The 19,872-nt window shown below is 36.1% G+C and overlaps 1 protein-coding gene across 1 annotated transcript in view; it reads right to left on the reverse strand.

The window, feature by feature from the left end:
• grid2 (glutamate receptor, ionotropic, delta 2) overlaps positions 1–19,872 on the reverse strand; it is a 495,660-nt gene that overhangs the window by 383,838 nt on the left and 91,950 nt on the right. The gene's annotated exons all lie outside the window — the stretch shown is intronic.

Genomic DNA, 19,872 nt, shown 5'->3' on the forward strand with positions numbered 1-19,872 from the left:
TAAAATAAGGTCTCAAATATTTAGTAGAGCTTATCATTTCTGATCACTACACTTTCCTGTCCATACTCAATTTTTCAATATATATTTATATATTAAAAAATAAAACCGTCACTGCAATATAGCAGCTCCAACCAGCACTCTTTTAGGAATCATGCAAAACAGCTCAATCCTTTTAAAGTTCCCTGCTAGTATAATATCAGCTCATTTGGTTTCCCTTTCATTACCTTAACCTGGCAAATCTCTTGAGCCAGCTGAGGGAGCACACCAGCAGCCCCTTTCACTTCCCTTTAGTCAAAATTTCAAACTTAGAGAATACAGGCACCTGGCTGAAATGTGAGTCTGCGTTTGCAGTGGAAAGGGAGAGTGAAGCACTAGGAGGGGTAGGCGGCATAGTATCCCATGAGAGCTTACACGGTATCTTTTATTCAGCGAAAGTGAGTGAACTCGGCTTGCTCCATTCATCAGAAAGCAACACAGAGGAAAGGGTCAATTCAGGAGGGATTCCTCCCTATAGGTCCGTAACCCCACAACAAAAACGCTCCATTGTGGAGCCACGCCGGCACATTGTCCCTAATGTAAGGGGGTTAAAGTAGTGATTAGCTGATGTTGTGGCTCTGAGGGCCTAATGAGCTGTTGGACTCTAAATGGATCGCACACTTGAAGCAAATCAATATCTCGTCCACCAGACCAGCCGAGGAAGGGATTTCCTCAGGGAAGCTGAGGTGGGTGTGTTTACCACATACATTTCAAAATCATTGCTATCAGCTTGGTTACATGGATCACAAAAGCGTCATTCACGATTGCCACACGTCGAGATCAATATCATAGAATAAGGTTAAAATCAGCAGGAATTTCTACTCATTGAAATGGCAGCGAGCAGGCCAGCTTGTCTCCAATATAAGGCTATTCTCGTTTGTTTGTTGTCTTTCCCAAAGCTGCTTGGACAGGAAATTGAATAGGGGAGAGGGAGGAAACAAAGTAGAATGGATGTTCTTGTTGGCGACAGTGACCCTTGCGCTTCCCTTTCAGTCCTCCAGCCCAGTTTCTACCACACTGTAACGCGTTCATGTGGCTATCATTGGCAAGCGCATTTATTTTCTCTCAATTTTTATTTTCCTGCTAATCTGTTAAGTCTCTGTGCCTCACTCGCTCAAAACATTTATTAGAGCATTCAAAGCGCATAGCTGACAGAAAATCTGCTCTCCTGTCTTACTGGGATATATAACGGATAAAAAGTGATTTCTATGTCTGAATTGTTTCAGAGACAAGGTTTGTTTAATGGTCCAACGGTGATCTAAGCATGTTTCTTTTTAAGCTTAGTTTTTGGCATTGCTTTTTGTTTTTTAGTTTTTTGTGCCACATGTCACTGGTTGAGCAAGGTAGTTAGAAATACCTGACAGATACCTGGTATCAGCCTGATCTTATTAGTATCTAAAGATATTTATACATAACATTTGGATATTTGATGAAACTCAAAACATACACTACACTTTTTTAAGAAGAAAAAATGTATACTTTATTTTGCAAGTACTGTCAGTCAAATCTAACAGTAAAGATTTTTATATCATTAGAAAACATTTCCACAAAAAATATTAGGCAGTACAACTGTTTTAAACGTTGATAACAGAAAAGATATGTTTCTTGAGCACCAAATCAGCATATTAGAATGATTTCTGAAGGATCATGTGACACTGAAGACTGGAAATTCAGCTTTGCCATCACAGGAATGAAAAACAATTAAAAAATATTAAAATATATTATATTGTACATATATTACATTTTAAGATTTGAGTCTTGCCTAAAGAACGGAATCCTTGTAAATGGCTTGAATATGCCACCAGAAATCACAGAGAACACAATGAAATCATTGATACTGTCAAATTAGGTAAATAAATTATTGTAAATAAATATGAGGATATTGACCATGTTTACTGTAGTTGATTAAATACGATAAAATAAACCTATTAATTCCTTGAATTAAATATTCTAGTGTTGTCAAAAGTACCGACTTCCATACCTAGTCGGTACTGAAATTTTTAAAATGTGACTCTTTGAGTGCTGTTGAATGGATTCTAAAACACGTCTGATTGGCCGTTGTGTTCACACGCTCAATATGTATGTCTGTGATTGGCTACAATGATCAACACACAGGAGCATTTGAAAGCACCAAGGAAGTGTTTGAATTTGAAAGTGTTTTGAAAGCGGGAGTGTTTGAAAACAGGCTTATAAACTCTGCCGTGTGTATCTGTGTAAGCACTCGATGAAGAGTGTCACTGATGTCTATTTACAACATGTTTTTGAAGCATTGATCATTGTAGCCAATCACAGACATATCTGATGAACACAATGGACAATCGGAGGTGTTTACGAATCCACGAAACAGAGCTGAAACCGTCACATTTTTTTTATATTTCAGTACCGACTTGGTACTTTTGACAACACTAATTATAAGAACCTAAAAATTGTACAGACATAAAAATGCTTATGTTTTAGATGCTGTCAATATGTTATTAATGCAAACTTGTGAAAAAATTACAAACAAACAAAGAATGCATCTTCACCAATCAGCTTCTATCAGACCACCTTGTTCTGATGTGCACTTGGACGCTTTTTCTTCTGCGTAATGTTTTAATCAGTCATCTGTGTATAATAGCTGACTTGCCTGGTTAATGCAAACCATGAGTCTATGTCAGAGAATGATCCAGCGAAACGTGCCACCACATAACAGGACAGGCCAATCCATCAAATTCCTTCCCAGCATGCATCTGTACATCTCTTTAAAATGCATAAGGTAGCTTCGGTGTAACTCGTAGAATGTATATAGAAAACATGATATCAAGCTCAGTCAAATTAGAAAAATCAGCTGTTTGTCTCGACTAACTGAATCTTATTTGTGATGGTTCTTACCTGAGAAAGACAGTGAAGTTAATTGGACAAGGACTACAAGAGGTGGAGGCTGTAGATCCGTAATCACCTCCATGAAAATGCCTTTCTCTGAAGAAAAACTTCATTCCTCTGTCTTCCTCCAATGAATCATTTCAGCCCAATGTCAATGTCAGTTTGTCGGATGCTTTGAAACACCAAACATGACTTTTCTTACACAGAGCTCAAAGGAAACCCTGGTTGCAGGACTGTCTCCTGGAATACAAATTTCAGTCTTTTGCAGAAAAGTGGAAATGTGCACAGTTCTTTCAGCTCTCTTGTTATGAGTCACAAATCATAGCGTACAGCAAACAAAAATAGAAAATACTGACAAAATACTGTTTCTTGGAGAAAAATGGGAATTTATAAAACTGAAAAGCCAAACATGGTACAAACACAAAGCTATTTAGCTATTAAATGTCATGTGAATAATCACTTTGAAGTCCAAAAATGATGCCATATCAATGCTGACTGCTGATGGGACCAGAAGAACACACACAGTAACAAACACTTTTCTAGTGAATATAGTGAGATGGCAGCAGACAGGGGAAGGGGGAAAAAAGAGAAAAAAGAAAAAAGAAAAAAAAAATCACACTTTTAAAAATATCTCAAATATTAAATAAAACTATTTGTATATATTTAGCTAATTTAAATGGCTACTTTTGAATGGTCGTCAATGGAGAAAGATGGTTTCCAGAACCAGATAGTGTAGTTCCAACATCTACCAGCTAACTGGGCAGTGCTAATTAGCCAAACCTTGATCCCTTTATTCTTCCCAACTGTATTTAGAGGGCATTACCCAATTTTGAACATTACACTCTCTATGAAATCTTATTTAAAAAGAGCTTAAGCTTAATTCAATGTCATTCTTTGGGACAAAACACAGCCATCTAGTGAGTCTTACTATCGGCTTAAGTGTATCATTTTGCAATTCCAGTAGATACTTAAAGTATTTCTTGTCCTCTCACACAACTTAATTACTATAATAAAAGAGTCATGGACAGTTTGGCATAGAACATCTATGGAAATGTGCCATGTTTAATTGTTGGAAAAATTGCTGTTAGAAAAAATTGCCTTTTACAATAATTTTAGTCATTACAGAGCATCTTCTGCCAATAGATTTAAACATGAGTCATCTTTATCGAACTGAAAAAAATGTTGCTTCTGTTGTCTTGAGAAATAAATTGTAAAAAAAAAAAAAAAAAAAAAAAACAATAATACTTGAGGGGAAATAATTTTCGACAGTGTACTGAATTGGACATTGTATAGTTCAATTCTGTTCACACCTCCATTATATTTGTCCTGCACCTTTCCTGTTTTCATGCTGCTGAAAAGACAGTAATTACTGCAAACAGGATCTCTAAATCCATATTGTGTAGCTGGAATTGTTTTCTTACTTTGCTCAGCACTGTATAATCATCGGAAGGTAATTTTAAAGTCAATGACAGAAACAGTGTTGAGCAGAACCCATCACAACAAATATAAATGTACAAAAGCAATTCAATTCTCATTATTAAAAATTATCAATTTCAAGTTTGACGCATGTTAAAGTCATGCTTCAGGTAATAGCGAGCACATGTGGGCAGCAATTTCAAGCATGAATATGATTTTCTAACACAAAGCAATATGACACAAATAGAAGCAAGAATGAGTCATTCAAAAAAATGCAAAACCTGAACAATTAAAAGTGAAATAAAACATAAGATGATTTGATCTGAATCTTTGAATCTTTTCTATTATCACTAAAGGTACAAACGTAATGTTCGTGTGTTGATTAAAGCTACAGAGAAGTGTTTTGTTGTAGCAGGTCAAGCTGAGAAAACAGTAATTTTAGCTCTTATTTAGCTCTGGCCTTATATTTATTTCACAGCAAGCATTCCATCCAACTGAGGAGTTGCTGCCTCATTGGATTTTAAAACTTCATAAAAATTACACAGCTATTTCTTTTATAAAATTTACTAACCCCTGTAACTCTAAATGGCACTTTGTTCGCTCAACTGTGCTGGGTCGCCTCTAGTTCCTGAAGCCAAATGATCTTCAATCCTTTAATTTCTCAGTTGTATGGGCAAATGAAAGAAGGATGGTGGAATTGAGTCAAAGAGAAAGCTTGAGTTTGAGGAGGAGAGCGAGACGAGAGACGAGAGACAAGAGAGATGTCACACCAGTCAGAAACGCCTCCACACTTCTCTATTACACACTGGAAGGGGTCACTACAAATCAATAGCACACAAAAGAAAGGTAAATTATGAATTATATGATCACATAACACAGAGGACTCCTTTTATTGATTATTTACCTCAGGTAGACCCTAACTGTGCTTTAGCTGTATCAATAAAAAGAAGAAAAAAGGAATATTTTACCTAAAACTGAAAATAATTACTATGTTATTGCTTCAAAATACAGAATATACTGCACTTTTATGCTGCTTTTATGGTACTTTTGAGTTTTTGACTGTCATAAATAAAACATTTTATAAAGAAAGCCCTCGATGCATGGAACAGTACAAGAGAAATATTGTACGAGTTGGGAACGATATGAGGGTGAGTAAATACAGAAATACAGAATAAAAGAGAGAATTTTAATTTTGGCTGAAATATTCCCTTTAAGTAGTCCCCAGATCCCCAACTCGGTCAAAAGGTCTCACGTGTGAAACCAGAAAGCTTTGAGGTCATCATGAATATGAAATGCCAAAAAAAAAAATTTTTTTTTAAAAAAACACCTTTCACCAGGAATCAAATCTGCATATGCCTGCAGTATGTCTCAGTGCAGACCTTATGAATACTCACTGACAGCCAATCATCATCTAACAATTCCTCATCACTTAACAATACACATTAACAAGCTAGTTACCTTGGATACCATGTCCTTTAAGGCCAGTGAGGAGGAATTACAGAAGATTGACAAAAATAAATAAAAGCAAGCATACTGACCACCTCTATGAGAACGGCAGACATTTGAACAGAAATCCAGGTAGGCTTAATGGTAAAACGTCTGTCTCAGGAAGCAATTCTTGTCCTTGACTTTGGCTGACTCCCACTGTATGAATTAGTTTGGCCATTCGCCTCAGAAAAGAATGTGTGCTTGATCCTTAGGCGCATAAAAACATGAGCCAAATTTATAAGTTGCAGTCCACATATGCTGTACTTGGAAAATGCATTGCTTTACAACACTATATAATATATATAAAATGATTTAGTAACAAATTATATTAGAATCAAATAATCCATTCTTTATATGAAAGGAGTGACTATGCGGAAACATATACAAAGACTTGTTAAAAACGTCATTAAAACAAAATGGACCACAGGGAGGACAGGAGCTGATGTTATTAATGTACCAAAGCTTCCCCACTAATGTTTTAAGTGTTCTTAAACGCCGAGATTCTGGGAGAAAAGCCAGCGCAGCCAGTCTGATACTATGACAATGGATTCACACAGGAAAATTAGTGCGGACAACAGTATCCTGAACTGTAAGCCCTCAAAGGCACAATGATACATTTAGTAGGTACTATGACCCAGCCATGGACAATTACTTTGGATCCCAGGAGATGTTTTCCAACTGTGTGTCTGCAATTTACAGCTATAGATCTGTAGCACGCTGAAAAAAGTATTATGTGTAGAATGTGTCACCATCAGAGCCGGCCCTCCCTATAAGCGAATTAACCGGCTGCTTAGGGCCCCGCCGCCACCAGGGGGCCCCCAAGAGCAAATTAAATGACAGCTTGATTTTGACATTGAGCATTCTATCAGTTGCAGTTCTGGCGCATCCGTCTCAATTAGGGCTGCACCATTAATCGCATGCGATTGTCACGCGCATTTCTTCAGTAAAGCCGGTTCCCTGATTACCGCTAAGTCGCCATCACCTGCTTTCAAATGGAGCGGCATTTAATAGACAGAGCCGTAGATCACTGACAAGCCACGCAATATCGCGCTCATATCACAGATGAATCGCCTTCGATAATGAACGGCTCTGTCTATTAAATGCCGCTCCATTTGAAAGCAGGTGATGGAGATTTAGCGGTAATCAGGGAACCGGCTTTACTGACGAAATGCGCGTGACAATCTCATGCGATTAATCGGGCAGCCCTAGTCTCAATACTGTAAAACTTGACGTTCATTTGCATCAGATGTTACACTCACCGACGATACCACCACGGTTTTTTTCTTACCAGTGTTAAAGAGACTTAAAATACTCCGTTAATGTTGCACATACAATTAAGAGTTATTCACCATTTTATTCACCACAATCTGTGGAATATCTTCATTTATTTGTGTACACTTAGAGTAAAAACAAAATGTTGTGCTTTTTGTAAAATAAAGAAAACTAACATGATGCATGATCTCTCGTCTCCCTCTGAAGGAAGTCCAATCTGATAGTTCTCAGAACTGTAACTTAGTGAATACTAATCACAAAAAAAATTAGACTTATGTCTAAAAAAAAGTTGAAATGTCAGGTTTTAAATCGTGTAAGTCAAATCGAAAACAAACATTCTGTGTTTATGTAATCTGTATGAAAAGATAGCCATGTCAGAAATCCGTGATTCAGCTCATTATCCGCTAATGCGGCCACGCCCACGGAGCCAGCGCTATTCAGACGCAAATTCTGAGTCAATACATGCATTCATCGTCTCAATTGTGTATTTATTGTCTTGAAAAGTGTTTTGAATAGCCATAGTTAGCGATCTCTGTCCTCTGTTAGTTCAGTTATTTCCTAGATTGCCTATTCTTCTTTAGCATTGGCATTTGTGGACTAAAAGTGCACAGAGCGCCATCCGGCTGCAAGTATAAATTGTAAACACAGTATCCAGCACTCATAGTAATGACAATAAATCCTGAATAAATATACTCTTCTGTATAGAAAATTGACATAAACATATGAGAATCCATCAATATTTCTCCAAATGTGCATGCTTTTAAGCTAAAAGCCTATATGAAATGCCATAGAGGTAACATAATTGTTCAGACACTTTGCATCACTGAAATACATTATATTTTAAAGTTTATAACAGAATACCATTATTTTAAATTGTATAATATTTCACAGTATTGCTGTTTTTTCTGTATGTCTGATTTACACCATGATGAGCTTGAGACATGATCACAGAGGGGTTTTTTCACAGCCTACCTGACTGAAAGGCCTCATTAATATGTAGGTCATTACAATTCATTATGCGATTCTTTTGTCTTCTCAGGTGAGAATCACAGCATGATTCATGAAGATTCAAACCTCCACGGATACTGTGTGTTATATTATTTTTTGGCCTTATTTCAGTGACTTTTTTCAATAACCATGCATAAACATTATTCCTTCAAAAACACAAACATGTACATACATGTTCCTCGCATATTATTGTAGCCTAGTTTGTGCTGAATACAGTGTAATGACACTTTTTCCATTAATATGTTTATGAACAACTGAAAATTGCACAAATGTCAGGGCATGTCAAAACTTCTCCAGGCCTCAAATCAGCCTCAAACTCCAGAGGGTTAAAGCCACTTGTTTTTAAATTATAAGCTTCCGTAACCACTCAGCACAGCAACGTCACGTGAGCGTAACCGCTATAAGAGATGATAGTCCAAAATCTCTACCGGTTGACAACAATTTCAACCGGTTAATCATGTCTACGGGTATATCGCCCAAAACCTAATTGCATTTATTATTACATTACATGTATTAGTCCAGGTTGATTTTAATTTACAAATATACTATTATTCCCTGTTAAATCATGTATAAAATGTAGTCGTAGTGGTAACACTTTAGTATAGGAAACAATTCTCACGATTATTAGCTTGCATATTGGCTGTTTATTTGTACTTATAAAGGACATTTATTAATACCTTATTTTGGGTGACCATATTCTACTTTCCTAAATTCTACTCCATACCTAAACTTAAACGCTACAACTAAGGAAAAACCACCGATACCAGAAAAAATTCTAGCATCGGTATCGGCGAGTAATTAAACTCATGTACCAATCCGATACCATTTTCTTAAACAATATCTAGTTGTGCCCGCTATCTTTGCTTAACGCAGCAAATCGGAAATCAATTCTTCTTTGCGGCTCAGAACGCAAACACAGGAAGTTGTGTTATATAAGCAACCACTGTTTAGAGCAGCGAAGAAGTGAAAAACAGGGTTATTTATTAGAAATAAAACTAAATAAGATGCTAAACGAATTAATTTAAAGTGAATCTGAAGCATACCTTTCTCATTCGGCACTGTTTCCATTTTCGAGACGAATGCCAAACTATTAGGCTATTTATTATGTAAGCTTTGTACTTCACTGGCATTATCGAAATCATTCTTCACATAACAGCACAGTCAGGCGGTGGTCACGGGACGGCACATTGTATTACAGAATTGAATTGAGCAGTTTAAAGTTTTATATGTTTGGTTGATTGTATTTTATTTTAATATTTAACAGCTGCGATATCGAGTAAGCAATGCAAGAATTTGTGTGCGCGCGCATGAGGTGCCGGTGCGACCACTGAAACGTTTCTTTCCTAAACTGTACTCCGTAATTTATGGTTTATGGTTGTAATTTAAAAGCCAGACATAATTCATACATTTACAAAAGGCATTTAAATAACGAAAACAAGCAGAATGTCTGTTTCCTTTCCTAGATCGTTGAAGTTCGCCACAATGAACCACTTTCGTTTTGTTAATCTGTAGACCTAATTATATGGTGAAATATTTCGTATAGCCTATAGGCCCAAATATTCCCTTTTATTGTATATGTGTTATGTAAGCCTATAGTTTTATTCAGTTTTCTCCGTTCACCGAACCGCTGCATGTGCGTGATGTGGCGTTGTGTGCATGTTCTACATATCCTGTGGTTTCAAAATGCACAACAAGCTGCATATTAGCCTACTTGACATTCATTTTCACTTAAATGTAGGCCTAATGCTTGAAGGTTAGTGACATATTTCATCGGAAAAACTAATGCCAGGGCATTTCCATTGTGACTTACCTAACCTATGATGACTTGACAGCTGAGATGAGCGCGTCAGCGTGGGTATCTCACACTTTAGAAAGTGAGCATGGGCATTTCACTCACGTTGGCTGCATCAGCATCACATTTGCATAGCCTGTACTATTTGAATTTGTTATTGGTTGACTGCCAAATCAAAATATTATATAGAAAAAATTAAGTTTTTAACCGGTTAATGACCATTTCAAATGAGCGTTTCTGTTCAAAACTATTTTTAAATTTGATTCAGTTTCCGTTTCTGGTTATGTTCCGGTCAAAATTTCATTCGTTTCCGGTTTTCGTTTTCGTTCCTTGAACCGGTTCAGAGCCCTGCACCCAGGTATCAGATCAGTACTCGGTATCGGCCAATACCCTGAGCTCAGGTATCGGAATCGGTATCAGGAATGGAAAAGGAGTATCGGAACATCTCTAGCTACAATTACCTTACAAACTATAAGCAGTAAATTAAGAGTTTATTGAAGCAAAAGTCATAGTTAATAGTGAATATGTGCTCCCCATACCAAAATGTTACCATAGTAGTAGTATATGCAGAAATTGTCATTAACCTCAGTGTTTCCAAGACTGACTAGACTGTGGCGGCCCGCCACATTCTAATTTGTCCCGCCACAGTCTCAGAATGAAACGGAAATTAGGTTTGTCGCGATATATAAATTACCGTCTGATAATTGCGCTCTTTTATATGGCAAAAGTGGGAGACATAGAGCAAAATAAGTAGACTAGCACCAATTAAGTTTTCGTGCACTATATTCAAAGTCATCTGAAGCCATTCCATAGCTTCATGTGAGGGACAGAAGAAATATACATCGATAAGTTCACGGTCAGAAACTCGTCTTCCCTCCGCTACAGCTGTCAATCATTTAGCACTCAAACAGCGCGTCACGTTCGGTAACGACAGTCAGCACGGTAAAACTCTCCAATATGATATATTCCCATTATAATACTTGATATGTATATAAAGAGCTGTGGATTTGAATAAAATGACTTTATCTTGCTGGAGTTTATTGCTGTTTCTGAACGATGTCATCATACTGGCTACAGGATGTCTGTTAGATCGCACAACACAAGGACTATGAATTCGTGTCACACGCACAATAACTGGCATTTAAAAATGAAAGAACCATATGATTAATAAACTGTTAGATACAGTCAGATGTACACAGGGATTCTCTTTGTACCGTGAACTTTTCAATGCGCAGCACAACTGCGTGCTCTGACTCGATATTGCTTCAAGCGCATCATTCTGCACCCGGGATGCGCATTAGCGGTTTTTTTCTGCTGTTTTGAAGTGTTTCATATTATCATGGTTTTGCACACTGAAAGATTATTAATAACCTATTTTGTTCTGTCGTATCTATAGCTTGTTGCCCCATTAAAAAGCTGCACAATACATTTAAAATAAGCGCCTTTTAATGTTACATTAATATAAATACATTTAATTATTTACATATAAATCTAATATAAATCGTTTTTTAAATTTCAGAATACAAATAGTAATTTTAAACTTTTTATTAACATTTGGATTTATAAAATTACTGTGCAAAGTTTTTAGGCTAGAATATTTTTTTGCTGCTGAATTATATACTCGCCTAGTTTACTTATTTATTTATTGGTCAGCTTATGAATATATTTTTATTCATTTGTTATTTTTCTCTATAATGAGATGGTGTGTTTAGTGCATTCTGGATTGGTTAACAAATCAAAGATACAGGCTCCCACTAATAAATTAATTCAACAAAGGTAACCTCTTTTGCTACATATTTTTAATGGTTTAAATGTGTGCTCTACATGTTTGACCACTTATGAACTATCATTTAGCCTACTATATGTTGTGTACATGACTAATGTGCCTTACCATCACCAATAAATAAATTACTTTTAGAGCACAAAATTGTTTACAAGAGAACAAATTTCTTTATTGATCTAGTCACGTAATTTTGCTCTCAGAATACACCAGATTTATGCATTTAAATTTAAAATGTACAAAATTTTCCGCCAGGGGGGCATGCCCCCGGACCCCCCTAGAGGAACCGATGTCCACCCACCACAGTCTCACAAACTCCTGTGGGAAACACTGAACCTGGAATAATAAATGCTGAATAACTATAGTTCATCAATAGTTCATGATACCCCTAAAGTGAACAACTGGAAATTTTGTATAAAATCAGCGTGAATACACTGAAAAAATGAGACCGCGTGACTATAATAATTATGCAAAAAAAACTCTTATAAACAACATTTCATTGTGAAACTTCCTCCATAGAAAATTTCACAGCATGAACTATATATTTGTGTCAGAGACTCCAGAGACTGCTTTAATACACAAAGTATAAAAACCATAAAGTCAATATGAATAGAACTTAAGGGTTAAGCATAATCTTCAACATTTTCAATGTCAGCTCTGTATTTCTTTGATGAAATACAGGTACACATCTACCTGTATAATTCATACCTCAAACATAAACCATCCTTTTATTAAAAAAGGCCTTTATTTCTCTCTCTCTCTCTATATTTCTCTCTAAATTTTGGCACATTATCATGTGGGGGAGAACATTTGCTTAAATTCTTCCATTTATATAACATTTAAAAAAAAATCATCTGTGTGGGTTAGAAAAGTAAATTTGCTAAAAAAAAACACACTCTGCGAGTGTTCAGAAGTCTACTGCATAGGCTTAAGTGACGGCACTTGAGAACACGTCTAGCAAAGAGTCCAATCCAATAAACGAACTAAGTATTACGGTCCCTATCCTCCCCGCCCAGCCCTCCAGCGCATCCACGCCAGAAGGAGAAATCAAATAAAGGAATTTGAGTCGGAGCGAGTGGACTTTAAAGCTGCCAAACAATCATTTGCAGTCGCCTTGGCAGACAGCAGGCCAATATACTGAGCTCATATGCTGTCTGTCTCTCTCCAACCCATGGCTGTGTTCTGCTGTTGAGATGCATGGCTGCCTGACTTAATAGCCTACATAAGCACTGATGCCTCCATGCCTGCTGGACGTTTACTGAGATGCAGGTCTGACAGCACGGGCCTCTTCATCATTCTGACACTTCATAAACACAATGTTGCCTTTAATTGACAAACGAATGGATTCTGGGTGTGTCAACCCATCTGACAGTTCTGATAGAAGGGGGTGAGACAAGTCTCTGTGTGTATGAATGTGTGGAACCGTGGGGGTGTTAGTGCACGTAGCCAAAGCAATTTAGGACAAACAGCAAAAGCCATCATTCATTTAAAGGTAATTTATGGATACTTTCCTTCAGATAATTAATTAACCTCATTCTTTCATAGTGAGTACTGCTCGTCACCAGAGCCATTATGAACCTACCAGTGCATTATGACTTCAGGATAACTGGAACTGGATAAAAGGTTACGAAAAACATGACAGATTATTTTTTCATGTTTTTGAAAGTCTCTTATGCTCACCAAAAGCTGCATTTATTTGATGAAAATACTGGCAAAAATGTTAATATTGTAAAATATGTATAAAAAAAGTTTTCTATTTGAATACATTTTAAAATGTAATTTATTTCTGTGAAGGCAAAGCTGAATTTTCAGCATCATTACTCTAGTCTTCAGTGTCATTTTTCAGAAATCATAATAATATGCTGATTTGGTGCTTAAGAAACATTTCTGATTAGTATCAATGTTGAAAAAGTTGTGCTGCTTAATAATTTTGTGGAAAATCATGATACTTTTTATTTGTAATCTTGATTAATAAAAAGTTCAAAATAACAACATTTATTTTAAACAGATTTTTTTTACTACTTTTTTATTTTACTGTGAATTTGATCAATATAATGCATCTTTGCTGAATTAAATTATTAATTTATTAAAAAATAAAATAAATCTTTCTAACTTCAAACTTTGATGGTAGCATATTTAAAATTTGTACTTTTAATTTGTATTTTAAATGTTCAAAGATATATAAAATATTTTAAAACTCTAAAATGTACATAAAAAAAAAAAAATCTGAAATCTCATAAAATATTGTCCTTGGGACGACTGAACACACCTGGGAAATGTAATTACTGGAGGAAATATAAAACAAAATAAAGGAATACACCTTTGTAAATGAATAGAAAAAGTCAAAACGTGAAGTCATTTTTGTTCTGCTCATTATTCAAGATGTTTCCCAAAGTGATTTTTGTCTCATTCTTTCAGTTTTTGAGTGAAAGGAGAGAGGCAGCGAGAATAGAAGACAGGATGAATGGCGTGAGTCATGAGGCATTTGTTCTTGGTTTCCTTTTCGCTCAACTTCTATCTGACTGCATGGAGCTGAGCCACCGTGACAAAGGCCTGCTGAATGCGAAGACTGAGAGAGGAAGCTGGGGCACAGTGGCTTGTATTGCTGGGCCTGAATAAGCCTGCGTGTCTCTGCTGGACGCTGTTCTACAGGATCTGTTGCCTTGGAAACCTGTGTGTCACAATCATAGACTGGAGTGAAGGCTGAAGAGCACCACAATGCTCTCGTCTCTATGCCCAAGAGGGTCGCTAGATTAAGTCACCTATGACATTATCGTCACGCTGTATCAGGCACTAAGGCCTCAGAGCTCGTAAAGCCATACTACAAATGCACAACAGCATAAACTAACAGGATGCAGCAAATAACCCTGTTAATAAGAATCTACATTGAATATATTCATTGATCAGCATTATAGGTGAAGAGACACCTGGTCTTGACAATAGCTATTAGGGATGGGTTTTCTCTGTACTAACCATATAATATGTAGACAACACATTTAAAGATAATGAGCTTGGCACTTTCTCTGCGAATAGTGTAGAAAAAAGGGACCTGAAATTCGTTAAAAATAATAATAATAATAATAATAACAACAAATGGTCAGTGAAAGGATATGCTTAAACTGTGTTCAATGTTGATCACACTTAAGATGTGAAACTAAATATTTAATGATAGATAGATAGATAGATAGATAGATAGATAGATAGATAGATAGATAGATAGATAGATAGATAGATAGATAGATAGATAGATAGATAGATAGATAGATAGATAGATAGATAGATAGATAGATAGATAGATAGATAGATAGATAGATAGATAGATAGATAGATAGATAGATAGACTTTGCTTCATGACCATGTGGTCCTTTACAGGTGTCTGAATTATGTCACATCCTGTCACATGATAAAGACTGCATGACTTGATCCAAAATGGTCGCTTTATATCGATTACTCCGAATAACAATGAAATAAATTTTTCCAGACATTCTTTCTCATTACAAAGCAATGACTTCTACACATTATTTTAATACTATTTTGCACTATGTTGATATATGATGTTATAAAATCATGCCAGAATAAAAAATATATATACATTTATTACATTTTAAGATATTTTAATCACAAATGAAATGGATATATTGGCCTTTGGACAGTTAAACCGAATTACCTTGTGACACTTAAAAATCTGTAAAATACATATATTTTTGTATAAATTATATGTTGCAAAATATAATAAAAACCTTTTGAATTTAAAAAAAAGGGATCTAGTTGTACTACCTTACTTACTTTGGATGTCATATCTTTGTTTTTGTTTTTTTATTATTATTATTATTATTATTATTAAGGCCTTTGGACAAAAAATGACATGTCACGTTTTTGGTATAATCTAAATAAATAAATATGACCTGATTGCAATATTTTAAAAGGGTTAGAATGTTTACATTCTGACATTATCTGCAATATCTTCTAGTTCTCGAAAGCAAAAAACGCCATACTGTACTGAAACCAAGCACTTTATCTCACCTTTAGATGCTGATCTGCATATATTCTGAAGGCCCTCAGACTGTAGCTCAGGGCTTTCTCTCTACAAATGTGCCGGAGGCTCTGGTTCGGTGCGTAGCTAATGGTCAGTGAGCCTCACTGCTTTCTTTAACAGCTCTAAATGAGATCAAATGTTTTGTTTCTCTGAAAGGCATAATCCAAGACTGCTCCAGTGACTCCAACTAATTAAGCCTCTGTTTAAAAAGGGAATTAAACACAGGAGGAATATGCAAATGGAGGTGGGGGGAGGAATGACAAATCAACCCGCAGGGACTCCAGATGTCAGACGTTCCTTGAAATATGATGATCAATATTCAGACTCGTATCCAAAAATCCTTAAAAACCGAATCCAGTGGGTGAAGCACCTTGTAGCCATCGATTTGGGAATTACTTAATAGCTGTCATAAGTCTGGAAGAACTCATGTGGGAGACCACACAGCCATCACACATGCACATCTATCAACCAAACGAAAGGCAGCTAATTGAGCTGAGAAGAAAAAAAACAAAAAAAACAAAGTAGCATGACCCATGACAGACGAGGAGAGACAGAAAAGAAGATAGTACCTATGGACCTCCTCATTGACTGATTTTGTATTGTACTGTTTAGTTTATAATGCTGATCCTTTGGGAAGAAAAAAGCCCTGCAATTCTTTTCTGAGGCCACTTTATCCTTACTAGTAATCAATGTAAATGTGTCATTCACAATAAATTATTTTGTTATCTCCCTACTGGTTGATAGCCATCAGAAAACTCTATTTAATATCTAATGATCGTTTATGTATGTATACTGGGAGAGCGCTTTGATGAGAGAGACCACCAACCATAATGATACTCATGTCACAAATACGCCTAGGGCCAGATGGGTTGTGCAGCAATTCACTCCTCAGAGAGACCAAACACTGGGCATGAGTGGGAATTTATTTGCGTTGTTGACATTTTAAATTTGTCAGGTACTGCAACTGCAGTTCTACGGCTATAAACCACAAGTAAGACAACAAATAATGTTATAGAATGGATATCACTCACATTGTTTTGGTTTTAGATCATAAAATGCAACATGACACATTACTGTATGTCATCTGATCCTACTGCTTGGACAGGAGGGCAGGAGGTGAATCATCATGCTCTAAACAGGAAGGAAAGCTATGCTATTTGTATCCCTCATCCTCATCTGCTCTTTACTAGAGGTGAAGGTTAACATTTTAAGCTGGGAGAGTTTGAGGACATTTAGGTCTAGTGAAAGCAACTTTGTATTCTTGGTTCACTTGCTTGTCTAATTTTGCTCTAGGCAGTGAGTGATCCAATTGAACAAGCCATAATGGAAAACAAACAAGCTACATTTCTGAACATTCTATATTAAAAAAAATAAAAAATAAATAAATAAAAAATGTTGTCAAAGCTCATCTCCCTCCTGTGACTTAGATATGAAATTCCATCATTTCTGCATCCTAAAAGTCCTTCAGGCACATAATTCTACTTTAAATGCACAATATGTTCAAAATCGCAAGATGTCACACAGTATCACACTGCAAAATGTCACAATATATGGTTATCATATAAATTCTAATATTTAAAAAAATATAAATAATAAATGGTATTTTATCATTTATTATTTAAGCAATATCACACACACACAAGAGTAATATATGAGTATTTACAATTATTAAGATATATCTCTTTCCATCTCCCTCTTTTACATTTCAAAACTAGATAAAATGCAAATAATACAATTTTTCTATAAGTGTTTGAGTTTGAATTGAAGATGTTCCAGGTTTCTTGCCATTATATGATTGTTTTTGATGAGAAACGAGAAAGACTGTTCTAATACAAGTGTGGCATCCCACACTCATAAACTTTAATTTGATATTCACTGTAGGAGTGATTTTTTTTAGAGAAATATGAACTTCTCAGTTGGATAAAGAACACCTTAGAATATGTTTCACATCAGAATATGCAGTCAAAACAGAAATATATCTTTGGGTCACTGAAATATGTGTTTGTAAGTGGTCAAAATGACTGCTAAACTCCTGCTATTGGCTATAGCTCAGGGCAGGTAGCTGCAACCATAAATCTTACATCACCATTGTGTCCTTGAGCAAAGCACTTAACCACAGGTTACTCAATGTTTTTTTGTTTGTTTGTTTGTTTTTTTGTTTTGTTTTTTTGGATAAAAGCATTTACTGAATGACTATTTACTTACTAAGAACATTTTTTTTATTATTACTTGGCACAGTGCCATATGTACAACATCAGAATACAGTGTTAGGGCCTGGCTGCTGTTATAAAGAACACAGCTAAATGTCTAATAAATGTTTTTAACAATAATGAAGTTGTTTATCTCAACCATTTTTCATTTGATTTGACTTAGAAGGCTGTATGTCATATTACTGTGCTACATTGTCTGGGCTCTTTGGCCTAGACAGAGAAATAATGTATAAAGACTCTTCAACCAAAGTAATGAGAATATTCAAGGTGCTTTGGCAAATATAGTGAAAATCTTTTGACATTCCTGCAGTGGATCAAGCAATTTTTAGATTTTATTAACCTGAGCGATCAGTCCCGCTGGGAATAATAAAGTGGAAGATGTTGTGCTGCATTAATCTATGGGTTGTGACCTTAGAGTGAATGATGCTTTACACTCTTACAATATCATCTGGATATTTTCTATTTTTGTAAGCAGTAGAACATTAGTATTTCCTGAACATTTCATGCACAAGGAGACTACAGTGTGTACAGTAGATGTTTTTTCCTCCCTCATCAACATACTTCCAAGCACCTATTACACACAGACACACACAGAATCTAACAACCACTTGACATCATTCACTACAGGGGTGCTAAGAATGAGACAGGAACACAATCTCCTCTTTCTGACTGGGCGACAGACGAAGTGGCAGTGGGTGAAGGCTAATTGATGAAGATCTGCAGCTATTCTAGTGCAAATGTAAATAATTAGAGCCCAAAAGGTAGCAGTGTTGATGGAAGATGCATGCTCATGTCAAACTAATTCCACACTGCTGGATGATTTGACCCCGGTCAAGCAGAGGCTTGTTTCCTATTGCAGTCTGGTAGTGTATGAAAACAATATCCCCCCAGGACATCTCCTAGGACAGGGATGGATATTTTATATATCTCTTGGCTTCACCTATTCATCCCGTGGTGTCTCTACTGTCCCTGGGGCTGAGACAGTGACTATGGGAAAGCAGGTGCATCTTCATCTGTTGAGGAGACACACAATCCCATTTTGTCATGAATCCATCCTACCAGAGCTCCTTCTGGTGATATCTCTAGCTTTTTATCCTCTATTTCAACCCTAGGTGTAGTGACCAGGTGCATTTGCCAACTCGTCTACGTTGCCCTGGCAACAATACGCCAAAGAGTGTTGCCTAGTTGTCAAACTCTAGAGAACAATTTCAGTAATTAATTAGCACAAAATTCATTAGCAAACATCTCTTTAATACTGATCTAATTGCATCTGTTTTAGACTCTCTGGTAATTGCAAACCATCTATTAGATACAAATTGATACTAAATGTGCATCATCAACAAGTGGCAGTAATGTGTGAAATCAATGATAGACAATCTGTAGACAACTTTACACATCAGATGTTTTTCCCCTAACAGTTAATCAAACCTTCACTTAAGTCATAACAGATAATATTTGCGTAAATACTCACCAAAACAGATTTTTTGTGACTGTATATGTAATACTGTATATGTTTGACTATATATGTAATACTGTAATTCTGTGTATATGTGCATATCGGGATTGCGTGCTGTCTGAGGCGTCTTTGTGCGCACGCTTCGGATCTGTCAGTCAGCACGAGTAAGATCGTTTTGTTTACATCAGCATGAGTTTGAAAATCACATTTCATTCTTTCAGACTCATGCCATTGAGTATTTGCTATGAATATTCATAAAGTTGGAATGCTGCGCTTTACAATGATACCAAGCGTATGCTGAGGGAAGCTCCAGTATTTGAAAAGCGAGCAGAGGAAAAACGCCATTTTCCATGGTCATAGGAAAGGTACTCTCAGAAAACGTACAAATAAAAGATACTTTTAGATGTTTAATTGCTATTTGAAGCATTGGGATCACTAGATGAGGGCTTAATGAACTCATTTTCGTGAAAATTTCAATTTGAACCAAAATTGACATGTTTTACTAGTTTTGCCTGT

The sequence above is a fragment of the Chanodichthys erythropterus genome, chromosome 9 (genome assembly GCF_024489055.1).
Source record: "Chanodichthys erythropterus isolate Z2021 chromosome 9, ASM2448905v1, whole genome shotgun sequence".
Classification (NCBI taxonomy): Eukaryota; Metazoa; Chordata; class Actinopteri; order Cypriniformes; family Xenocyprididae; genus Chanodichthys; species Chanodichthys erythropterus.